Source organism: Bombina bombina, chromosome 8, assembly GCF_027579735.1.
Source record: "Bombina bombina isolate aBomBom1 chromosome 8, aBomBom1.pri, whole genome shotgun sequence".
Lineage (NCBI taxonomy): Eukaryota > Metazoa > Chordata > Amphibia > Anura > Bombinatoridae > Bombina > Bombina bombina.
The window spans coordinates 109,910,341-109,935,065 of record NC_069506.1 but is presented as its reverse complement, the minus strand read 5'-3'; the positions used below and the strand labels follow the sequence as shown (position 1 = coordinate 109,935,065).

The 24,725-nt window shown below is 36.0% G+C and overlaps 1 protein-coding gene across 1 annotated transcript in view; it reads right to left on the bottom strand.

The window, feature by feature from the left end:
* Positions 1-24,725, bottom strand: part of C1QTNF12 (C1q and TNF related 12) — a 185,364-nt gene that overhangs the window by 5,988 nt on the left and 154,651 nt on the right. The window lies entirely within an intron of this gene.

Here is a 24,725-nt window from a genome sequence, read left to right as displayed (position 1 = left end):
ATACAGTGTATTTCAACTGGCTGGACAATAAAGTTAAAGGGACAGTCTAGGCCAAAATAAACTTTCATGATTCAGATAGAGCATGTAATTTTAAACAATTTTCCAATTTACTTTAATCACCAATTTTGCTTTGTTCTCTTGGTATCATTAGTTGAAAGCTTAACCTAGAAGGTTCATATGATAATTTCTTAGACCTTGAAGGCCACCTCTTTTAAAGGGACATTATACACTCATTTTTTCTTTGCATAAATGTTTTGTAGATGATCTATTTATATAGCCCATAAAGTTTTTTTTTAAAATAAATGTATCGTTTTGCTTATTTTTAAATAACATTGCTCTGATTTTCAGTCTCCTAACCAAACCCCAAAGTTTTATGTGAATACCGTCAGCTACCTTCTCCAGCTTGCTCCTGTTTGTGTAAAGGGTCTTTTCATATGCAAAAGAAGGGGGAGGGGGAGTGTCTTATTTCCCACTTGCAGTGGGCTTTCCAGCTACCTTTTCAACAGAGCCAAACTGACAGCTTCTAAATAAGTTTTCAAACCGTTTTATACTGGATTTTTATATCAGTATCTGTGCATCTTATTCTTTATAGTAGTGTCTATTACATGCAGTTATATGAAAATGAGTGTACACTGTCCCTTTAAGAATGCATTTTAACAGTTTTTCACCACTAGAGGGTGTTAGTTCATGTATTTCATATAGATAACACTGTGCTCGTGCACGTTAAATTATCTGGGAGCAGGCACTGATTGGCTAAACTGCAAGTCTGTCAAAAGAACTGAAATAAGGGGGCAGTTTGCAGAGACTTAGATACAAGATAATCACAGAAGTTAAAAGTATATTATTATAAATGTGTTAGTTATGCAAAACTGGGAAATGGGTAATAAAGGGATTATCTATCTTTTAAAACAATAAAAATTCTGGTGTAGACTGTCCCTTTAAAGGGATATGAAACCCAAAAATGTTCTATTGTGATTCAGACAGAGCAGACCATTTTTAATACGTTTCCAGTTTACTTCTATTTTCTAATTTGCTTTGTTCACAAGATATTCTGTGTTGGAGATACGTAGGGAGGCATCTGAAGCTCACTACATGACAGGAAAGAGTGCTGCCATCTAGTGTTCTTGCAAATAGATAACATTCTTGCAAAACTGCTGCCATATAGTGATCCAGAAATGGGCAGGGTCCTGAGCTAATGTCTACAAATCTTTCTACAAAAGATACCAAAAAATGAAAAAAAACATTTATAATAGAAGCAAATTAGAAAGTTGTTTAAAATGGCATTCTCTATCTGAATCATGAATAAAAAAAATGTGCGTTTCATGTCCCTTTAATGTAAAAAGGGGCACTAAATACATTTTTTAGTAAATTAGATGTAAAGGGATTCCTAGCATTTTTTTTGTGTGTGTGATTCAGACAGAGCATGCAATTTTAAAAAAAGTTTCCAATTTACTTTGCTTTTCAACAAAAGATACTAAGAGAACAAAGAAAATTTGATAATAGAAATAAATTAGAAAGTTGTTTAAAGTGAATGTTCTATCTGAATCATACATGATGTTTTTTTTTATCTCCCTTTAATGTGGGTATATGGTTTAAATGGCTGCAGGAGACATAGGGTCTGGTCTATGTTTTTATATACTGTATGCATATAACTGACTGGACAGCAGGCCATTGAGTCTGATCTACATTTGATCATGACACTACATATCATTTTTCTTGGATGAGCTGCTGATTTTATTAGTAGTTGTTACAATAACCATTTCAGCTACAAATTCAATTAATTGTATTATCTATTTTGGGCCAAACCTGTTGCTCAGCCATATCTATGTGGCAGTCTGTCTGGGCTGACAGATTTTTATTTGTCATAATAAATGTATAGGATTTATTGCGATTCTAGCATATTTATAAATGTATATGGCTATAATTAACATACAGTGTCAAGCTCCGATTTATAAATTTATTTAGGCATGGGTGTTTTTTTTAATTGTGTGTTGCACTTTTACACTGATATATACGGTACCAAAAAAGAGCTGAAAAGGACAGTCAGCACCAGAATTTTTGTTGTTTAAAAAGAAAGATAATCCCTTTATTATTACCCATTTCCCAGCTTTGCATAACCAACACTGTTATAGAAATACACTTTTTACCTCTGTAATTACCTTGTATCTAAGCCTCTGCAGACTGCCCCCTTATATCAGTTCCTTTGACAGGCTTGCATTTTAGCCAATCAGTGCTCACTCCAGCGTAACTTCATGTGCATGAGCTCAATGTTATCTATATGAAACACATGAACTAATGCCCTCTAGTCTAGTGGTCAAAATGCATTCAGATTAGAGGCAGTCTTCAAGGTCTAAGAAATTAGCATATGAACCTCCTAGGTTTAGCTTTCAACTAAGAATACCAAGAGAACAAAAAATTGGAAAGTTGTTTAAAATTACATTTCCTATTTAAATCATGAAAGGTTTTTTTGGACTTGACGTCCCTTGAAAGCTACTGTCTGCACCATATTTAGCAAACAAATGCTGAATTACAAAAAAATGCCCATGCCTAATGTATCTTTCACTATCAGAATATACTAATAATATTTTTACAAGTAATGTTAAATCCAACCAGATACTAAGAAGCAAATACAGGATTATTTTAGTTGCATTGAAAAAAAAAGAGCAGATTGAAGAGAGCTTTTAAATTTATTTACATTAAAGGGACTTGAAACCCCACATTTTTCATTCATGATTCAGATAGATCATGCTAATGTTGCCAACTTTCCTATTTACTTTTATTATCTAATATGCTTTGTTCTCTTGGTAGCCATTGTGGAAAAGCATACCTCAATAGGCTCAGGAGCAGCAATGCATTACTGGGAGCTAGCTGCTGATTGGTGGCTGCACATATATGCCTTTTCTCATTGGCTCATCCAATGCATTCAGCTAGCTCCCAGTAGTGCATTGCTGCTCCTTTAAAAAAAGGATACCAAGAAAATGAAGCAAATTAAAGTATAATGGGAAGGTATTTAAAATGTTATGCTCTATTAGTATTGGTGATTAGTTAGTTGAATCATGAAAGAAAATATTTGGGTTTCGTGTCCCTTTAATTCTTGGCAAATATGTCTGAATGTCATTCTGTTTCAAACCCTAAAAGCAATGAAGAGAAAGTTCATCTGAAAAAGCTCAAAAATCCAGCCTTGCCAAAAATATAGCTGGCTTCATCCTTCTTTGTCATATGATCTAATTTACATGATTTACCTTCCTGGGTGTTTGCTTTGCACTTCACTTGGAAGATATATAAATGCAAAAAAACTAGCAGTAAGCTATGAAACTCCTGCATCATTAATGGAGACGTGATAGCCAGCTCATTGTAATATCAGATTTAAACTTGTCACTTTAAAGGGATAGTAAACTTCAAAAATGTTATTGTTTAAAAAGATAGATAATTCCTTTATTTACCATTCCACAGTTTTCCATAACCAACACGGTTATAGAAATATAATGTTTACCTCTGTAATTACCTTCTATCTAAGCTTTTGCTGACTGCCTCCTTATCTCAAATCTTTTGACAGACTTGCATTTCAGGCAATTAGTGCTGACTCTTAAATAACTTCATGTGCGTGAGCACAGTGTTATCTATCTGAAACAATCTAACACCCTCTAGTTGTGAAAAACTGTCAAATGCATTTAGATGAGTGTCAGCCTTTGAGGGCTTAAAAATTAGCATATGAGCCTAACTAGGTTTAGCTTTCAACAAAGAATAACAAGAGAACAAAGCAAATGTGATGCTAAAAGTAAATTAGAAAGTTGTTTAAAATTACATTCCCTATCTGAATCATGAAAGTTTAATTTGGACTTTACTATTCCTTTAACCCCTTAGTGACCAGACCACTTTTCCATTTGTTGACTGTTTGGGACCAGGGCTATTTTTACATTTCTGCAGTGTTTTTGTTTAGCTGTAATTTTCCTCTTACTCATTTACTGTACCCACACATATTAGATACCGTTTTTCTTGCCATTAAATGGACTTTCTAAAGATACCATTATTTATATCATATCTTATAATTTACTTTTAAAAAATTATAAAATATGATGAAAAAATTGAAAAAAAAAAACACTTTTTCTAACTTTGACCCCCCAAATCTGTTACATATCTACAACCACCAAAAAACACCCATGCTAAATAGTTTCTAAATTTTGTCCTGAGTTTAGAAATACCCAATGTTTACATGTTGTTTGCTTTTTTTGCAAGTTATAGGGCAATAAGTACAGTACAGTTAGCACTTTGCTATTTCCAAACCATTTTGTTTTTTTTTAAAAATAGCAATAGTTACATTGGGACACTGATATCTGTCAGGAATCCCTGAATAACCCTTCACATGTAAATATATTTTTTTAGTGGACAACCAAAAGTATTGATCTAGGCCCATTTTGGTATATTTTATGCCACCATTTCACCACCAAATGCGGTCAAATAAAAAAAATTGTTAACTTTTTCACAAACTTTAGGTTTGCTTGTGCTTGTGCAATTGTGGCACAAATGGTTGTGCTTTGGCATTACTTTTTGGTAATTAGAAGGCTGCTAAATGCCACTGCGCACCATAGTGTATTATGCCCAGCAGTGAAGGGGTTTATTAGGGAGCGTGTAGGGTTAAATTTAGCTTTAGAGTAATGCAGTAGACGACCCAAAGTATTGATCTAGGCCCATTTTGATATATTTCATGCCACCATTTCACCGCCAAATTCGATCAAATAAAGAAAATCGCTCACTTTTTGACTAACTTTGGGTTCTCACTGAAATTATTTACAAACAGCTTGTGCAATTGTGGCACAAATGGTTGTAAATGCTTCTCTAGCATCCCCTTTGTTCATAAATAGCAGACATATATGGCTTTGGCATTGCTTTTTGGTAATTAGAAGGGCGCTAAATGTCGTTGCACACCATACTTTTATTATGCCCAGCAGTGATGGGGTTAATTAGGTAGCTTGTAGGGAGCTTGAAGGGTTAATTTTAGCTTTAGTGTAGAGATCAACCTTTCACCTGACACATCCCACCCCCTAATCCCTCTCAAACAGCTCTCTTCCCTCCCCCACTCCACAGTTATCCCCGCCATCTTAAGTACTGGCAGAAAGTCTGCCAGTACTAAAATAAAAGGCCTTTTTTTAAAAATTATAATTTAAATAAAATAAATTTATATGCTGCTGTGTAGGATCCCCTTAGCCCCCATCCTCCCTGATCCCCTCAAAGAGCTCTCTAACCCTCCCCCACTAACTATTTGCCACAATTTTATGTACTGGCAGCTGTCTGCCAGTGCCCATTATGCTAACAAATGTGGCTTTTTTTTTTAAATAATTGCCCCCCCCTCCATACCCTCCCCCTCCCCCTCCCAGATCCCTTTGGAAAAAATAATCCCCCCTCCTCTGCCACCCACCACCCGCTCCCAGCACTCTCTCCCACCGCTTCAGTTGTTTTTTTTTTTAAATTGGGCAGATCGCAGGCACACTTGCACCCGCCCCTCACCCCGACGCACGCTCCCGCGCGCACCCGTCCGTCACTTACAATAGCTGGCCGGAAGTTCGCCAGCGATGGGCCGCCCACCCGCCTCCCTGGTTCATAAAAAAGGTTATCGCAGTGATGCCTCAATATTGAGCCATCACTGCAATACCCTGAGAGCAGTTGGAAGCAATAGCAATAGCTTCCAGCGCTCATTTTCACAGAGGTCGTACCAGGTACGTCCATTGTCATTAATTGACAGTTTTTTCAGGACATACCTGGTACGTCCTCTGTCATTAAGGGGATAAGCAACGAGGTTCAGGAACCTATTCACTTAGCAGAAGAGGAAGGTTCTCCATATTTTTTAATACAATGTTCTGGTCTTGTAGCTGAGATAATTATAGTTCTTACATATTCTTTTAGGTACAACAGGGGATATATTAAAGTGATGGTCAAACTTTGCTGAATGAAAGCCGTTTAAAAAAAAATACTATTTAAAACAGGGGCACTTTCATTTATCAAAGTTTGCAACGCAGCCGTTTTGTTTAAAAACTTACCTCTCTCCTCTTCACAACCGGAGCACCTTGCCCTGCCCGCAAAACCTCTCTTCATACATCAGCTATGAAGAATCCAGCTTCCTCCAGTTACGGCATGGCCTCAGGCAATATTTGCTCTGGGGGGGGGGAGCCGTTATTGGAGGAAGCCGGATTCGTCAGTCATTTCTGATGTATGAAGAGAGGATCTGCAGGCGGGGGAAGCTGCTCCGGCTGTGAAGAGGAGAGAGGTAAGTTTGTAAACAAAATTACTGTTTTATAAACTTTGATGAATGAAAGTTCCCCTGTTTTTAATAGTATTTTTAAAAACCGGGCTTTCATTCATCAAAGTTGACCATCACTTTAATTTCAGTCTATACATATTCAAGTTTCTTTGGCTGTTTCTGTATATATTTTATTAGACATGTGCAGCACTAAATAATTTGTTTCAGACAAATTATTGCTAAAGAATATTCAGAAAAATTATTTTTTCAAAATATTTGTTTGCTGCATTATTCAGTATTTGTTCAGTTTAAAACAAAACAAATCCTGAATATTCTGCAACATTAACGTTATTTGTTTTCGTTAAAGCGAATGTTAATGTTCCTTTTCTGCAGGTGAAAAAGTATCACCTGGAGTTTTATACTTAACTCTAGTGTTGCTGAGGTGCTGCACTAATCTCGACCTTCCTTCACAGGGTGCAGGGCCGGCCTGCGCTAATAGGAGGCTTAGCTCTGTGATAAAAGGGATGGGCAAATGTTTCGCAAAACATTCGTTCGTTCGTTTAGAATTTTGAATGTTTGTACAACATTCTAACGTTCGTTTAATGTAAAAGTATTTCAAATTATGCAATATTCGAATTCGAAAAATTTGAATTTATATATTTGTAATAGTATTTCTAATGCTTTCTTTAAATGTAATATTAAAAATATGCAATATTCGAAATAGAAAGATTCAAATTAGTAAATTGATACATAATAGATACAAATATATCAAATTCCCTACCACATGAACTATTGAACTTCTGAATAGTATTTGTTAAATTGAATGTTACATTTGAAATGTCGTATGTGGACATTCAATCTAATTATAAACATTCGAATTTTAAAGTGACATTCGAAAACTGTAAATAGCATTTGATTATAGAATTTTTAAGAATATTCGTTCTCATCAACATTCGATTATGTAAATTGAATTTCTACAATAACATTCGTTCTGACATTCAAATTCGAATATAAACACATTCGGCCATCCCTAGTCAAGATTAGCACGGCCCCCCAGCATGCTATAGGTAAGTATATTACCTTTTAAAATTAATTTAAAGGAAACGAATGGATACTAATTCATTGCATTAATATATGTTTTCTTTAAATTTAGTTAGTACATTCATTCGGATATTCGTTTTATGAAAACAAAAACGAAAACAAAAACGAATATCCATGTTTTCGTTACAAATTTGCATTACTAACAAAACAAATACACAAGCCTATATTTTATCATATAGTATGTAAATTTTTATGCATAAAGGTCTAGATTACAAGTGACGCTCTAACGTTAACTTGCGCTCATATTATAGGTTAAAAAGTAAATGCAACTGCACAATTACTAACTAAATAAGTGCTTGTTGTGTTAGCGAGACCGAAGACCTCGCATAAAGGGTTAGTACTAAACAAAAAAGTTGCACCAAGCACAACATGGACCTACATGGTCCAGGTTTCCCAAACTGCATTATAATAGTGACCTCACTATTATAATGCAGTTTGGGAAACCTGGACAGGTATGAGTTAAACCAATTAACACTGAGAATTGAAACCTGATTGGTCCAGATACCCTTTTTAATGTCTGTTCATTTGTTTTTAAACTATGCATGATTAAGGAACATGTAGGTCCGAAACGTCGCTTTTATAGTTGTTATACCCAAATAAAGAACATTTTTCACCTTTAAAGAAGAGTACTGTGGTGCTGTTACCTTTCTTTTTATTTGGACTGTATACATTGGAGTTTGGCTGATACTCCTTGATGACGAGCACACAGGCTGAAAATTAAGTATAACTTATGGTGCTGGACTCCAACTCCAATATACTGTATATATATATATATATATATATATATATATATATATATATATATATATATATATATATATATATATATATATATATATATATATATATATATATAAAAACATTTTCTTCTATGTAAAGAACACTAAAATGTAAAATATTCATATATTAGATTCTGGTTGGGAGAAATATATGAGGCAAATATTAAATAACATTTTTTGGGGCGAGGTTTGGGGGTATAAAATGTAACAGTGCTGAAGACATTCATTCAAATATTTATCTTTTCATGGTTTTTCGATCTGACAGCATTAGATTGAGTGTTCATTAAAGAATAAGCAGCCATCAATGAGATCTTAAACAAAATGAGCAGCATAGTAGCGTGGGCCTAGAGCAGTAGAAGACGACAGCTGTAATTAGAGTGAATTAGCAGATAAAAAATAACTTCTAAGTGAAATCATACATTAAAGGGACATGAAACCCCATTTTCTTTTTTCATGATTCAGATAGATCATGTGATTTTAAGCAACTTTCCATTTTACTTCTTTTATCTAATTTGTTTTGTTGTCTTGATATCCCTTGTTGAAAATGATACCTAGGTAGGTTTAGAAGTTTCTGATTGGTGGCTGCACATATATGTCTCATGTTATTGGCTCATCCAATGCGTTAAATAACTCCCAGTAGTGCATTGCTGTTTTTTTTCAGCAAAAGATACCAAGAGAAGGAAACAAATTAGATAATAGAAGTAAATTTAAAAGTTGCTCTATGGGGCGGATTTAATAAGCAGTGTATGCTGCTTTATAAGCCTGTAGTTTCCGGATTGCCGGAAACGGCAGTTAAGAAGCAGCGGTCGTAAGACCACTGCTCGATAACTTCTAGGCTGCAATCATCCCGATCAGATTGACATGTGCAGGGGGTGGCATTGCACAAGCAATTCACAAGAAATGCTTGTGCAATGTTAAATGCCGACAACATATGCTGTCGGCATTTAGCAATGTCGGATGGACATGGTTCGCTATAGCAAATCATGTACGCCCGACATTTGGTAAATTGAACCCTATGGGGCCTATCTATCAAGCTCCGAATGGAGGTTGATAGCCCGTGTTTCTCGCCAGAAGCGTGACCGCTGCTCCATAACCCTGCCCGCCTGCTCTGAGCAGGTGGACAGGAATCGCCGCAATTCAACACGATCGAATACGATCAGGTTGATTGACACCTCCCTGCTGGCAGCCGATTGGCCGCAAGTCTGCAGGGGGCGATGTTGCATCAGCAGCTCCTGTGAGCTGCTGGTGCAATGCTGAATACGGAGAGCGTATTGCTCTCCGCATTCAGCGAGGTCTTGCGGACCTGATCCGGTCTGTCGGATCAGGTCCGCAAGACCTTTCATAAACAGAGGCCAATATATGAATCAAGAAAGAAACATTGTGGGTTTCATGTCCCTTTAAGCTACAAAACTTAAAAAGCTACAAACTAAGATAAAAGGGCTATTTACTTGCAGAAAGAACTCTTTTTTTCCATGTCTGTTTTTTTGCCGTATCAACAGTTGTTTTTTTTATACAATTGCAAAAATTGCAGCGACAAACATCATGATATCATGAGTTATAATATATAAATGGACGGGGAAAAAAACAAGTATCAAATACATCCTTGAGCAACATACTTCTTATAATGAAATGTGTTCACTTTTGGACCACACCAAATGGCTTGCAAAAATTCACAAATAGTCACCCTCAGACCCCGTAACAGAACACTAGAATAAAAAAAACTCTGACATCCTTACAGTGGGACCTTTCTTGGATTTCCTATAATGCAGTTATATAAGAGAATTTGCAATGGGCGTTGTAGCTATTCAGCTCCTCCCCTTTCTGCTCTGTGATGGTCATCATCAAATCTTTTGGTCCAGGCTAGACTTATGTCTATCTGGGATCTCTCTATCTCTTCTTTGTGTGAGATATATATATATATATATGTATAGATATACAGTATATACATATATATATATATATATATATATATATATATATATTTACATATACATAGATAGATAGATGATAGATAAATTATAGATAGATAGATAGATAGATAGATAGTTAGATGATAGATAGATAGATAGATAGATAGATAGATAGATAGATAGATAGATAGATAGATAGATATTTAGGCATATCTCTACACTGGCTCCTCATACACTCCAGAATATAATTTAAAGTATTAACCCTAAATTATAAAACACTCAACAGCCTAACTCCCAACTATATTTCCTCTCTCATTTCCAAATATTCCCTGACCCGTCATCTTCGATCAACCTGTGATCTACGTCTCTCCACTCCTCTCTACGTCCCTCTCCCGCCTCCAAGACTTCTCACGTGCTGCTCCTGTCCTCTGGAGCTCAGTCTCTACCCCTCTCCATCAGACTGTCTCCAATCATGTATAGCTTCAGACATTCCTTGAAAACCTACCTATTCAAAGATGCTTACCATCTCTCCTCTGTTTTTCATCCTAACCAAAATAATTATTGAACTGCCTTGACTCACGGTTGCAACTGCAATCCACATGACGAGTTACCCCAAACCTAATGTCTCGGCACCCTCAACCTGTAAGCTCTTTGGAGCATGGTCTATCAATTTATCTAGATATATAGATAGATAAATAGATAGATAGATAGATAGTCAGACAGACATCCACAAAGATAAATAGATGATAGATAGATAAAAATGACAATACAAGTCAAATTGATGAGTAAAAGTATAAATTTGTTAGGTTATTAACATGTCTTACAAGTCAGACTGGTATTTAAGAGGGCTGAAATAAATACACTAATACTGCTGTGTGATACCTTTCAGGAGATGAGTGATGCAAGCAACAGTGTATCATAGGTAACAACACACTATAAACTGGATTCTATATGGAAAAAGTCAACCTATACTGTGTACAGAGAAGTGCAGAAAGGCTAGACTATACAAGAAGATCAGTCAATTACTTTATTATGTAGGGATCAGGCATATTAGAAACACAACTGCAGATGTCATGGTAATTTACTCTCATTGGAAATTGACAGTTTTGGTAATATATATTCAGTGGACATGACTCACTCTAAACTCTGTTTCAATCCTAAAATATTTACAATTTAACATGCGCGTCAGAGACATTTATCTAGCTAGACAGGCCACTCAATTCTTAATTAATCCAATACAATGTTTAAAGGGATATACACCCAGAATTTTATTTCATGATTCAGAAAGAGCATGTGATTTTAATCAACTTCATAATTTACTTCTATTATCAATTTTCTTCAGTCTCGTAGAATCTTTTTTTGAAAATCAGGGAAGTAAGCTTAGGAGCCGGCCCATTTCTAGAGCACTATATGGCAGTAGTTTTAGAAGAATGTTATCCATTTGAAATAACATTAGATGACATCACAGCAGAAAAAATAAGTCCAGAAAGCTCCCATAAGAAAGTAAATAAAAGTCCAAATTTTATTTCATTAAATTTAAATCCAAGAGTTAAAAGCAAAATAGAGGTAACATCAAGGATAGGTGGAGAGACAAATTCGTCTTACATGTTTCGGCCAAATGCAGCCGTAATCATAGACATAAATTCACACAGGTGTCACCCTTATTTACAGAGGTAAAATGTTCCTTATTGGTTAAAACATAACACACCCTTCCCCTTTTCCTCCCTTGCAAGAGAACAAATTAACCATTTAAGTACCACAGACATGTTTCCATTAAATAAATGTAAAGTGAATTAGGATTTAGCTTAAACCAAATTTAAATATATACATCAAACAAACAAATCAATGGATTACAGTTCTTAGGACAGAAAAACATCAGAGCACAAAATTCTTAATTACTCAAATAAATATAGCAATAGATTACATATATAGTGTCAAACAAACAAAGGTGCAGCTCAATTTTACTGCCTTTACATATTTCCTTTTACTAATGATTTTGACTACTAGTAAGATATATCACACTCATAGGGTAACTAAAATTCTTTTAGCTCTTGAATTAAAATATATATATCTGTTTATTTGATTAAATACGTTCAACTTGATTTTTGTCTTCCATACATGGCTTATGCTTGGTCATTCATAAAAGAATTAATTTACAAACAGTAAATAATCACACTATCAACAGTTGGGAGCTAGCGCAATAACACCTATTCCCAAAAGTTAATAATGTCATTTTCGGAGTTAAACCCATAAGGAGTTAAAGTGCACATCTTATTAATCCAATAGACTTCTTGTCTAGCAAGAATTGACCATTTATCCCCCCCCCTCGGGGGTCTGCTTATGGATTCTATTGCATTCCATTCAAAGGTGCGTACATCACCCCCATGTACAAAAATGAAGTGTCTGGCCAGTTCTGAGCATTCAATTTTGTTTTTAATGTATCCCAAATGTTCTCGTATCCTAGTACGGACGTCACGGCTAGTCATACCTATATACTGTAATTTATGGCATGTACATCCTATCAAGTAAACCACAAAGGTGGTAGAGCAATTAACACATCCCTTGGTATTAAAGTTCTCATTGGTAACATAGGAAGTAAAGCTAGATCCTACTTTAATGACATCACAAGCTTTACAATTCTTCCCACATCTGTAGGTACCATTATGCCTTAACCAAGAGCTCTGATTTTGGGGGCCCCGAAGTTCACTAGGGGAAACCATGTTTCCCAAGGATAAATTTCTCCTATATACAAACCTGCAACCATCACTAACAACATCTTTCAGAAGATCATCTCCATATAAGATGGGTAGATACTTTTTAATGATGTTGCAGATCTGATAGTATTGCATGGAATATTTAGTAATGAACAATGGTTTATTGTCATTTTGATTTTTGGACTGTACATTAGAACCTCTATACTTTAGGAGACTGGCTCTATCGATTTTGATAGTATCCTCCATGGCATTTTTAATGACCTGAGCAGAATAACCTCTATTCTCAAGTCTTTTACTTAATGCCTGGGACTCAGAATAAAAAGTAACATCGTTTGAGCTAATTCTCCTAGTTCTTAGGAACTGGCCCTTAGCGATCCCCCTAAACACATGTCTTGGATGTGAGCTTGAGGAATGCAATATAGAGTTACCTGCAATGGGTTTGCGATAGACATTAGTTTCTATCTTCTTAGTGCACTTATTGAAACTCAATTCCACATCCAAGAAGTGTATAGTGTCAGGCCGCCACTCATAGGTAAATTGGATATCGGGAATACAAGAATTGAGATATCCTACAAAATCTCTGGCTTCCAGTTCAGAAAAGGTACCAATGAAAATCAGATCATCAATAAATCTCTTGTAGTACAATATCCTCGCTGAGTAGGGGTTCACATGTCCCAGCAAATACTTATATTCCATCCAGCCCATAAATAAGTTCGCGTATGAGGGGGCGAATTTCGCCCCCATGGCTGTGCCTTTTAGCTGGACATAGTGGACCCCCTCAAAGCGAAAATAATTGTGCTCAAGAAGAAATTTAGTAGCCAGAACAATAAACTCCTTAGTTTCATTAGAATATTCGGTTAACAAATCTAGAAAAAACTTCAAAGCTTCTAGACCCAATGAATGTGGTATTGACGTATACAGCGCTGTGACATCAACTGTCAGCCATGTCATACCTTCCACCACCTGCACAGTATCCACAAGGTTGAGTATGTGGGTAGTATCTCTTAAAAAGCTGGGAAGTGACATAACCAGCGGCTGCAGAATACAATCTATCCACTCTGATAGATGTTCAAACAATGACCCAATTCCAGCAACAATTGGTCGTCCCTTAACTTGCTCCAAACTCTTGTGGATCTTGGGCAGGTGGTGGAATATAGGTACCACAGGATCAGAGACAAACAAAAACTCAAAGGTACTTTGATCAATAATGCCCAGATACAAAGCATCATCAAGAATAGATTTCAATCTATTCTGGTACAATCTAGTGGGATTACTTCTGAGTGCTTTATATGAAGTGACATCACTCAACTGGCGTATAGCTTCATTCACATACATGTCCCTGTCCATTACCACAATATTGCCGCCCTTATCGGCCTGTTTGACCACTATTGACAAGTTATTTTGTAGAGATACAATCGCCTCTCTCTCTTGTCTACTTAGATTTGAGTGATCCACAGATGTGGTTTTGTCTAGGGCATGTAATTCTTCAGTTACTCGTTTGTGAAAGCTCTCCAAAGCTCTCCCCCTAGATTGCACAGGATAGAATTTAGACTTATTTTTAAACCTGGGGGTTAGTGTGTATGCCAAATCAGGATCATTGAATTGTTCTTTTTCTAGAGATTGTAAAGTTGTCAGATCACACATCTCTTTAAAATTCAAAAGTGAAAGTTTAGTGTCAACCTGTTCAAAATTTTGGGCTTCCTCTCTAGGTGCTCCCTCATTAGTAAAGTGTCTACGTAAGGTTAAATTGCGCACAAATTTATTTAAGTCTAGGATAGTTTGGAAAATATCAAATTTTTTTGTTGGACAAAACCCCAGACCAAAATTTAACACTTTAATTTCAATTGCACTTAGATTGTAGTGAGAGATATTGATAACCAAGTCATTTTTTATTTCTTGGTTGCACCTCTGAGGGTATATCTGTTTGCCCCTCTGATCTTGTTGGCTACTCCTGTTCCCCCTCCTCCCTTTGTTTTTAGAGCTGACCGAAAAACCTGGTTGTTAGATTTAGTTACATTAATTGTGTCATTTCCTACAGATACTGATGAACCACTTGCTACATTATTCGCTATACTAGTACTCCTAGGAATCGCTCCTGAGTATACAGTTTGTTCATTTCCAATATGTAAGCCATTAATGTGGTCATTGCTACACGCAGATTTAGCTTGGTTATACTGAATTAGTGGTTCTTGTGCAGATGTATTATTAGCTGTTGCATTCTGGCCTACATTAATTTGAATATTATCATCATTCCTAGTAATTAATACATTCTCATTTTCAGAATTAGAACCCTCATCGTAGGAGGTGGAGAAGTTAGAGAGGGAATCATCATCTGTACTTTCATGATCATTTTTAAAAGTCACCCTTCTTCCTTTATTCTTCCTTCTCCTCCTCCTACGATTACTCTCAGTGGTATTAGAAATCATATTTTTACCATCCCCATCTTCATTATCATGAATAAACCAAGAAGACCTGCGTCTATGTAGTTTTTGCCACAAAAAGACTTGACCAGTAGAGTAGTCTTTCTGATCTCTAAGAAATTTTACATGTTTGGTTTGTATGATATCTTTCTTAAGGGTTTCAATAGCATCTTGTAACATCTTATCAAATTCACCGTAACCTTCATTTAGCTGGTGCTTATTAAGTTCAACCTGTAACGAAATAATATCATTTCTAATAGCATACAGTTGTTCAGTTTTATATTTTATAAGCATTAGCATGAGGCGTATGGAGCATTCAGATAGGATGCTGTTCCACTCTTTTATAAATTCAGAATCAGATACTTCGAATGTGGGGAACTTCTTTACCCTTAGTCCACGAGGGATCATATTTTGAGACACATATTTATTCATTATCCAGGTATCCAATTTAAGTCTTAATTCTTTAGTACGTAATTGCTCCATATTAAAAAATAAGTCACTAAGTTTAGTATTTGCAATGTCCAATGTAAAAAAATCCTCCAATTCCAGACCTGCTAAATCCAAATCATTTACTTCTGCAAGCGAAAAATAGTTCATTTGTTCCCTTGGTACCTCCATAGCTATTCAAGATATACTGGTATAATTCAGTTAAAGTTCAATCAGCCTAAGCACAGTTCAAAATCCGTACTGGAGTAAGGAGAAAAGTTCCATAGAAAAAAAAGTACAAATGTACAAAAGGTCTCCAGAAAACAGAGATTGGTGCCGGTTATAAGAAACAATATTGTATGCATATAAACTAGCCCTGGGGAGTAAAACAACTTATATTGTGGAGGGTATCGTAGCGACAGAAAACACACTGTATCTTTGTGCTGACAAACAGCGGAGTTCGTTACTTACAGGAATGTAGGCATACCCGCTCGACGGGGGACCAATAGCATTCAACCGGTTCTGTTCCAGGTAGTAATAGCCAGGTTACTCCTTGACCGGTAAACTGATTCAGCGTTTAGTGCCTTCTCCCTCCTCGAGACTACACGACCCGGCGTGCCGGCACTCACTGATGACGTAATCCAATGTCAGGTGTAAACAGCAATCCCAGCTACATTACCATCCTCCTCACAATACTACTCCCAGGGCGCATACAATAACTCACGGCTGCAGGGCACTGTTTAGACAGAAGGGCTCCTTACCCTTCTAAATAAATAGAAAAAATAAGTCCAGAAAGCTCCCATAAGAAAGTAAATAAAAGTCCAAATTTTATTTCATTAAATTTAAATCCAAGAGTTAAAAGCAAAATAGAGGTAACATCAAGGATAGGTGGAGAGACAAATTCGTCTTACATGTTTCGGCCAAATGCAGCCGTAATCATAGACATAAATTCACACAGGTGTCACCCTTATTTACAGAGGTAAAATGTTCCTTATTGGTTAAAACATAACACACCCTTCCCCTTTTCCTCCCTTGCAAGAGAACAAATTAACCATTTAAGTACCACAGACATGTTTCCATTAAATAAATGTAAAGTGAATTAGGATTTAGCTTAAACCAAATTTAAATATATACATCAAACAAACAAATCAATGGATTACAGTTCTTAGGACAGAAAAACATCAGAGCACAAAATTCTTAATTACTCAAATAAATATAGCAATAGATTACATATATAGTGTCAAACAAACAAAGGTGCAGCTCAATTTTACTGCCTTTACATATTTCCTTTTACTAATGATTTTGACTACTAGTAAGATATATCACACTCATAGGGTAACTAAAATTCTTTTAGCTCTTGAATTAAAATATATATATCTGTTTATTTGATTAAATACGTTCAACTTGATTTTTGTCTTCCATACATGGCTTATGCTTGGTCATTCATAAAAGAATTAATTTACAAACAGTAAATAATCACACTATCAACAGTTGGGAGCTAGCGCAATAACACCTATTCCCAAAAGTTAATAATGTCATTTTCGGAGTTAAACCCATAAGGAGTTAAAGTGCACATCTTATTAATCCAATAGACTTCTTGTCTAGCAAGAATTGACCATTTATCCCCCCCCCTCGGGGGTCTGCTTATGGATTCTATTGCATTCCATTCAAAGGTGCGTACATCACCCCCATGTACAAAAATGAAGTGTCTGGCCAGTTCTGAGCATTCAATTTTGTTTTTAATGTATCCCAAATGTTCTCGTATCCTAGTACGGACGTCACGGCTAGTCATACCTATATACTGTAATTTATGGCATGTACATCCTATCAAGTAAACCACAAAGGTGGTAGAGCAATTAACACATCCCTTGGTATTAAAGTTCTCATTGGTAACATAGGAAGTAAAGCTAGATCCTACTTTAATGACATCACAAGCTTTACAATTCTTCCCACATCTGTAGGTACCATTATGCCTTAACCAAGAGCTCTGATTTTGGGGGCCCCGAAGTTCACTAGGGGAAACCATGTTTCCCAAGGATAAATTTCTCCTATATACAAACCTGCAACCATCACTAACAACATCTTTCAGAAGATCATCTCCATATAAGATGGGTAGATACTTTTTAATGATGTTGCAGATCTGATAGTATTGCATGGAATATTTAGTAATGAACAATGGTTTATTGTCATTTTGATTTTTGGACTGTACATTAGAACCTCTATACTTTAGGAGACTGGCTCTATCGATTTTGATAGTATCCTCCATGGCATTTTTAATGACCTGAGCAGAATAACCTCTATTCTCAAGTCTTTTACTTAATGCCTGGGACTCAGAATAAAAAGTAACATCGTTTGAGCTAATTCTCCTAGTTCTTAGGAACTGGCCCTTAGCGATCCCCCTAAACACATGTCTTGGATGTGAGCTTGAGGAATGCAATATAGAGTTACCTGCAATGGGTTTGCGATAGACATTAGTTTCTATCTTCTTAGTGCACTTATTGAAACTCAATTCCACATCCAAGAAGTGTATAGTGTCAGGCCGCCACTCATAGGTAAATTGGATATCGGGAATACAAGAATTGAGATATCCTACAAAATCTCTGGCTTCCAGTTCAGAAAAGGTACCAATGAAAATCAGATCATCAATAAATCTCTTGTAGTACAATATCCTCGCTGAGTAGGGGTTCACATGTCCCAGCAAATACTTATATTCCATCCAGCCCATAAATAAGTTCGCGTATGAGGGGGCGAATTTCGCCCCCATGGCTGTGCCTTTTAGCTGGACATAGTGGACCCCCTCAAAGCGAAAATAATTGTGCTCAAGAAGAAATTTAGTAGCCAGAACAATAAACTCCTTAGTTTCATTAGAATATTCGGTTAACAAATCTAGAAAAAACTTCAAAGCTTCACAGCACTATTTCCTGCCATGTAGTTCTCTATATGCCTATTTAGGTATCTCTTCAACACAGAATATCATGGGGACGAAGCAAATGGGATAATACAAGTAAACTGGAAACTTTTTTTTAAAACGGTATGCATCACAATAGAAAAAAAAATTGAGTTTTAATATCCCTTTAAACAACATCATAAAAGATTTTCAAAACATGGAGACCAATTGAAAGATAATTCACTCAGTAACTAGAAATGTCAAATACAAATCATGTGTGAAATTTTATTTAACTAGAACATCTTAATACACCATACGAGCTGTAGCAAAATAATTATGAGATCATCGTGAAGGGAATTTCCAACTGACAGACAAATGGTTGATTAATGGAATATTTCATGAAGATGTTTGGAATGTTTCTCAAGGTCAGTTCCTGTCATTTGAAATGTGTCAGGGATGAAAGAGTTAAAGCTCATAATTTTCAATCAACACCCTCAGGCTTCCCTAAGAAATGAATGAATGACTGGTGCACATAGATAATGTTCGCATAGCCAGCATGCTAACAATATACAATACATTGTGCCAGGGGAGAGCCAGTCCCAGCATGTCTCTCTCTGCTTTAGATTCTTTGCTGATGATGATACATTGTCCACTCACCCCCCACGGCAGATAAAATAGGATATTGATGGGCATAATATTCAGAAGAAACTAGGGAGGTCATAAGACAGGACAGATTTAAAATAGATATACATTTTGAACTCTAAAAAATTTGTAAATTTTTTTAATGAAAAATTATATTATGTAGATTTTCTTGCATAAGTGGTAGATATGTGCAATATAGAGTTTAAGACTAAAGGGAAGATTTATCAATGGTTGAGCGGACATGATTCGCTGTATCGAATCATGTCCGCTTGACCTCGCCAAATGTCGACAGAATACACTGTCGGGATTTATCACTGCACAAGCATTTCTAGTGAAATGCTTGTTCAATGCCTCCCCTACTCACTGGCAGCCAATCTGCCGCCGCTAGCAGGGGCGGTCTTATGACCCCTGCTTCTTAACATCCGTTTCAGGCAAGCCTGAAACAATGGGCGTAAAAAACAGCATCCACTGCTTGATAAATCTACCCCATAGAGGTTGGGTAGGGTTGCCATATTTTTGCTTTAAAGGAGGGGACACATATTAAAAACACATATGTCAGGGTTCTTATAATGGAACATTATTCAAACAGTTGTTTATACAGCCCCTAAATGTATTTTTCATAAGTGTTTTCCTTAAAGCAGCAATATGCAACCCTAAGTTGGGGTCATTACCGCAAAATTATTTAAGAATATATAAAAATATATATTAGCAAAGGGATCTAAGGGGACATTAAACACTTTGAGATGGTAATATAAAATAATAAATTGTATATATATATAAAAAAAAAACTCTGCAATATACTTTCATTATTTATTTTGTCCCCGTTTCCTGTAATTCCTGTGAGCTTTTCAATTCCTGTTAGAAATGGAAGTGTAGAACACTGTTGTTTTCCACACAGCCATTGGCTGCAGACTCTAGTGACCTATTTATAACTGTCCTTAATTGGCCACAGCAAAGAAGGTAACCTAAGTTACAACATGGCAGCTCCCATTATTTTATAGACACTAAAGCTTTAAACTTATTTTGTCGATATTTAAACAGCGAATTAAACTTTTAAAACTACATCTACATGTTATTCCCAGACTAATCTTTTCTTTGAATGCATCATTCTATTTGGCATTTATTTAGTTTTAGTGTCCCTTTAAAATTGCAGCTATATGCTACAAACTAACCTCTATGATTTATTGTGAATTCACATTGAATACAACAATCTGGTGAGCCAATGTCAAGAAGCCTATGCTTGCAGCCACCAATCACCAGCTTGCCCTCATTTGTGCATTGCTGCTCCCGAGTCTACCTAGGTATGCTTTTGTAGAAAAGTTAACAAGAGAACAAAGCACATTTGGTTATAGAACTAAACTGAAAAATGTCTTACAATTGAATGCTTCTCCTGAATCACAAATTCTTAATCTTAGCTTTCCTTTATCTTCAAAGGGACACGAAACCCAAGAAATTTTTTTACTGATTCTGATAGATAATACAATTTTAAACAACTTTCTAATTTACTTCTATTATCTAATCTGTTTCATTCTCTTGGTATCATTTGTTGAAGGAGCAGCTATGCACTAATGGTTTCTAATTGAACACATGGGTGAGCCAATCACAATCAATATATATATATATATATATATATATGCAGCCTCCAATCAACAGCTAGATCTTAGGTTCTCTGCTGCTCCTGACCTTGCCTAGATAAACCTTTCAGCAAAGGATAACAAGAGAAGGAAGCAAATTAAATAATAGAAGTAAATTGTAAAGTTGTTTCAAATTGTATTCTCTATCTGAATCATGAAATCATTTTTTTTGGGTTTCATGTCCCTTTAAGGGAAGAAGATGGTCCTAAATAGTTAGTGAAAATAGAAACTATATTTCCCGTCTTATAGATGTTATGGAGTTTAGCGATTATAAATCGTTTATTGAATACTGTCAAATGCATAAATAATTTATATTATTTTTATTTAGAATCGTTACCTGTACCCTACTGGTACACGCATGCGAAAGTAGCTTATTGTTTTAGTAGCTAGCATTTTTTTACAATGTTTCATTGCGTGAGAGGGCAAATTACCCCACAGCAATGTATCCCAAAGGTGAAGTAGCTACTTGCCAAGATATCGGTCTCCTGCTGTGGCATTCATTGTATTTAGATGCGTATCCGATGGCACAACATTTGTGTCATTATGTTATTCAGTAGAATCTACAGTGACATTTCCACATTCCTGCAGCATTACACAAAATAATATAATTCCTCACCAACACAGGATATCATCAAGAGGTGTCCAGTATCTGTGATCTGTTTGCTTTGAAATTCCAATACATTTAAAGGCACACACAAGTGCTAATGTGTTAGAGCAAATTGTTATTGCACAGTTGTTGCATATGTAATGGAGTTACACACAAAGTTAAAGTTAGGTTCAGGGCAGCAATGCACTACTGGGACCTAACTGAACACAACTGGTTGGCCAATGACAAGAGGCATATGTGTGTAGCCACTAAACACCAGCCAACTCCCAGTAATTCATTGATACTCCTAAGCTTTCTTAAATAGACTTTCTCAATAGAACAATATACAATTTGATCACAGAAGTAAATTGAAATGTCTCTTTAAAATTGCATGCTTATCTGAATTATAAAGGGTTTCATTGTATGTCTCTTTAGAGCAGGGGTATCAAGCTTAATGTATCTGAAGGCCACTGGCCAAATGTTCTTCACCCATGGTGGCTGCTTGAACTGTATGGTGGGAGATGTGGCACACAACAGACATACACAGTTGTTTATATTTATTTTGTGAGTGCAAAGTGAAGTGATCACACAGGTACTGCATAACAACGTGAAAAGGGACATTTATCTAAGTGTATGGGGGAATTCTACACTGGACACTTATCTTTATATTTATTTTGTGAGTGCATATGTAGAACATCAACCAGTTATACCTCTTAGAACCTTAAAAAAAATTGACAGCCCAAATTAATGGGTTACCTATTTAACAAAGGAGGACCAGATGAAACTATCTTGAGGGCCATGGTTCCTTGTATGCTGCTTAAGCTGGGGTTGACAGCTGCCCTATAAGCAACTAAGCAGTTAAGTGTGGGTTAGGGGGGGCCTTGGCCCCAGAGAGGGGGCCTTGTGCCTGGATGTGGGGTTTATTGCTCGGGGGCCCTAGAGTGTGGTGGGGGTTCCTGTCAGGGCTCTGTCTCTGTAAGGGCCATGGAGTTTGGGTCTGGCCCTGGTGGTTGGGGGCCCTGTCTCTGGCCTTTGACGTTGAGGGTCCTGGAACTGGAGGTTGGGGGGCCTCTTGGGGGCAGGTAGGCTACCATGTTCATTTGAATACAATTGAATAACTGTGAGTCAGTGTGAGACAGTGGGGGCCCATTCCCTAATTTTTGCCCGGGGCCCTGTTTGGTCTCAGCCCGCCCTGAACGTGTCTACTTGTCAAAAAGTAACTAGTCTTGCAAATTAACTTGGTTCATGAGTAGTATTAATGCAGTAATCCCACACTCAATTTAGTAAAGTACAGAGGTAAATTATAACTATTATTAATATAAAAAATGGTGTTTCCTATCCCTTTTAATGCTTCATTAAAAGTATACAAAACTAAAAAGTAAAAATCTAATATATTGCAAATCATTCTACATTTGTTAATAGCATTGATTCTCTGTCATAACCAGAGCCAGATGTATTAACATAAGTAGATCCAGACATGTCAGTGGATAATACCTTATCTAACTGGTAGTCTCTGTGCCTTTTTAAGTGGTTTGCCCATGCAGCTACAGATATTTTTACGCACACACTTAGCAATGGTTTATCTGCACCCAGACATAGCTATTTTAGTACAGGTGTAATGCTCATTATTTCAGGCCCCTGGGAATGTTAAACCTCTTGGGACGTAATATCACAATATCACCCAGACGTTTCCAAACAATAAAAAGACAGCTTACTGGAAAGTAATGCAGTGAATACATTCTGCTGGGAAATCTGTCTGTGCCAGGGCTGGTGGGCAGAAAAGGATGTGAATGGAACATTTCTACTGCATGAGATCAGGCTGATGACAACAAGGCACCTAATGGTACAAGTCTAAAACCTGATTCAGGCACGTTGTACCTGCCAAGGAATAAGAGGAGGGGCAGGAGCTGAAGGAGGGAATTTGGGAAGGTAAATATAATAATATGTTGAAAAGACATTTGGCTCTTGCATATGTTTTGCATTTTATTTCTGAACATCCTGTAAATTCAGTTTTCTATAATCAGGTGCTGAATAAAAGAATAATAGTTGAATGTTATAATATTATTAACCCTTTGGTCACTGTACATATTGTGAATCAATAATTATTTTATGTTTATGAATCAAACTATCCAGACTCTAAAGGGACAGTCTACTCCAGAATTTGTATTGTTTTAAAACATACATAATCCCATTATTACCCATTCCCCAGTTTTGTATAACCAACACTTTTATATTAATACACTTTTTACCAATGTGACTACCTTGTATCTAAGCCTCTGCAGACTGCCCTCTTATTTCAGTTTTATTGACAGACTTGCATTTTAGCCAATCAGTGCTAACTCTTAGGTAACTACACGGGATTGAGCACAATCTTATCTATATGACACACATGAACTAGCGCAGTCTAGCTGTGAAAAAAAACCCTGTAAAAATGCACTGAGATAAGAAGCAGCCTTCACTGTCTTAGAAATTAGCATACAAATCTACCCAGGTTTAGCTTTCAACAAAGAATACTAAGAGAACAAAGCAAATGTGATAAAAAAAAGTAAATTGGAAAGTTGTTTAAAATTGCATGCCCCATCTGAATCATGAAAGTTTAAATTTGACTAGACTGCCCCTTTAATATTTGGACAAAAAAAAATATTAGGCTTACAAAAGCAATTGGAAGTTTTTATTATTTGGCAAATATGGTGCAATTTTTACCTCAATCATGACATTTGCTACATAATATAAATGCTAGTATTTGCTCCTTCAAATAATTCTAATACCTTTCAGATTGTTATATATTAAAGGGACACTGAACCCAAATTGTTTCTTTCATGATTCAGATAGAGCATGCAATTTTAAGCAACTTTCTAATTTACTCTATAATTTTTTCTTCATTCTCTTGCTATCTTTATTTAAAAAGCAAGAATGTAAGTTTAGAATCCAGTGCATTTTTGGTTCAAAACCTGTGTTGTCCTTGCTGATTGGACAGCACCAATAAACAAGTGCTGAACAGAGTTCTGAACCAAAAATTGGCTGGATCCTTAGCTTAGATGCCTTATTTTTCAAATAAAGAAAGCAACAGAACAAAGAAAAAAATGATAATAGGAGTAAATTAGAAAGTTGCTTAAAATTGCATGCTCTATCTGAATCATGAAATAAAAATTTTGGGTTTAGTGTCCCTTTAATGTAGGAAGATATTTTGTCTAAAAAGAATATAATGCCTGACTAATTGTAAATCTAAATGCAGCACAATAAACTGTTATTAACATTGGTACTTTGTAAAACATCCATAAAAACCTTATAAAAGCAGAATATGGTTAAAAACGTAACACTCTTTAGTCTATATAAAAAAAAATAGGTCTGATATTTTCATGCACAGATGTGTTTCCAATTCCATTTTTTA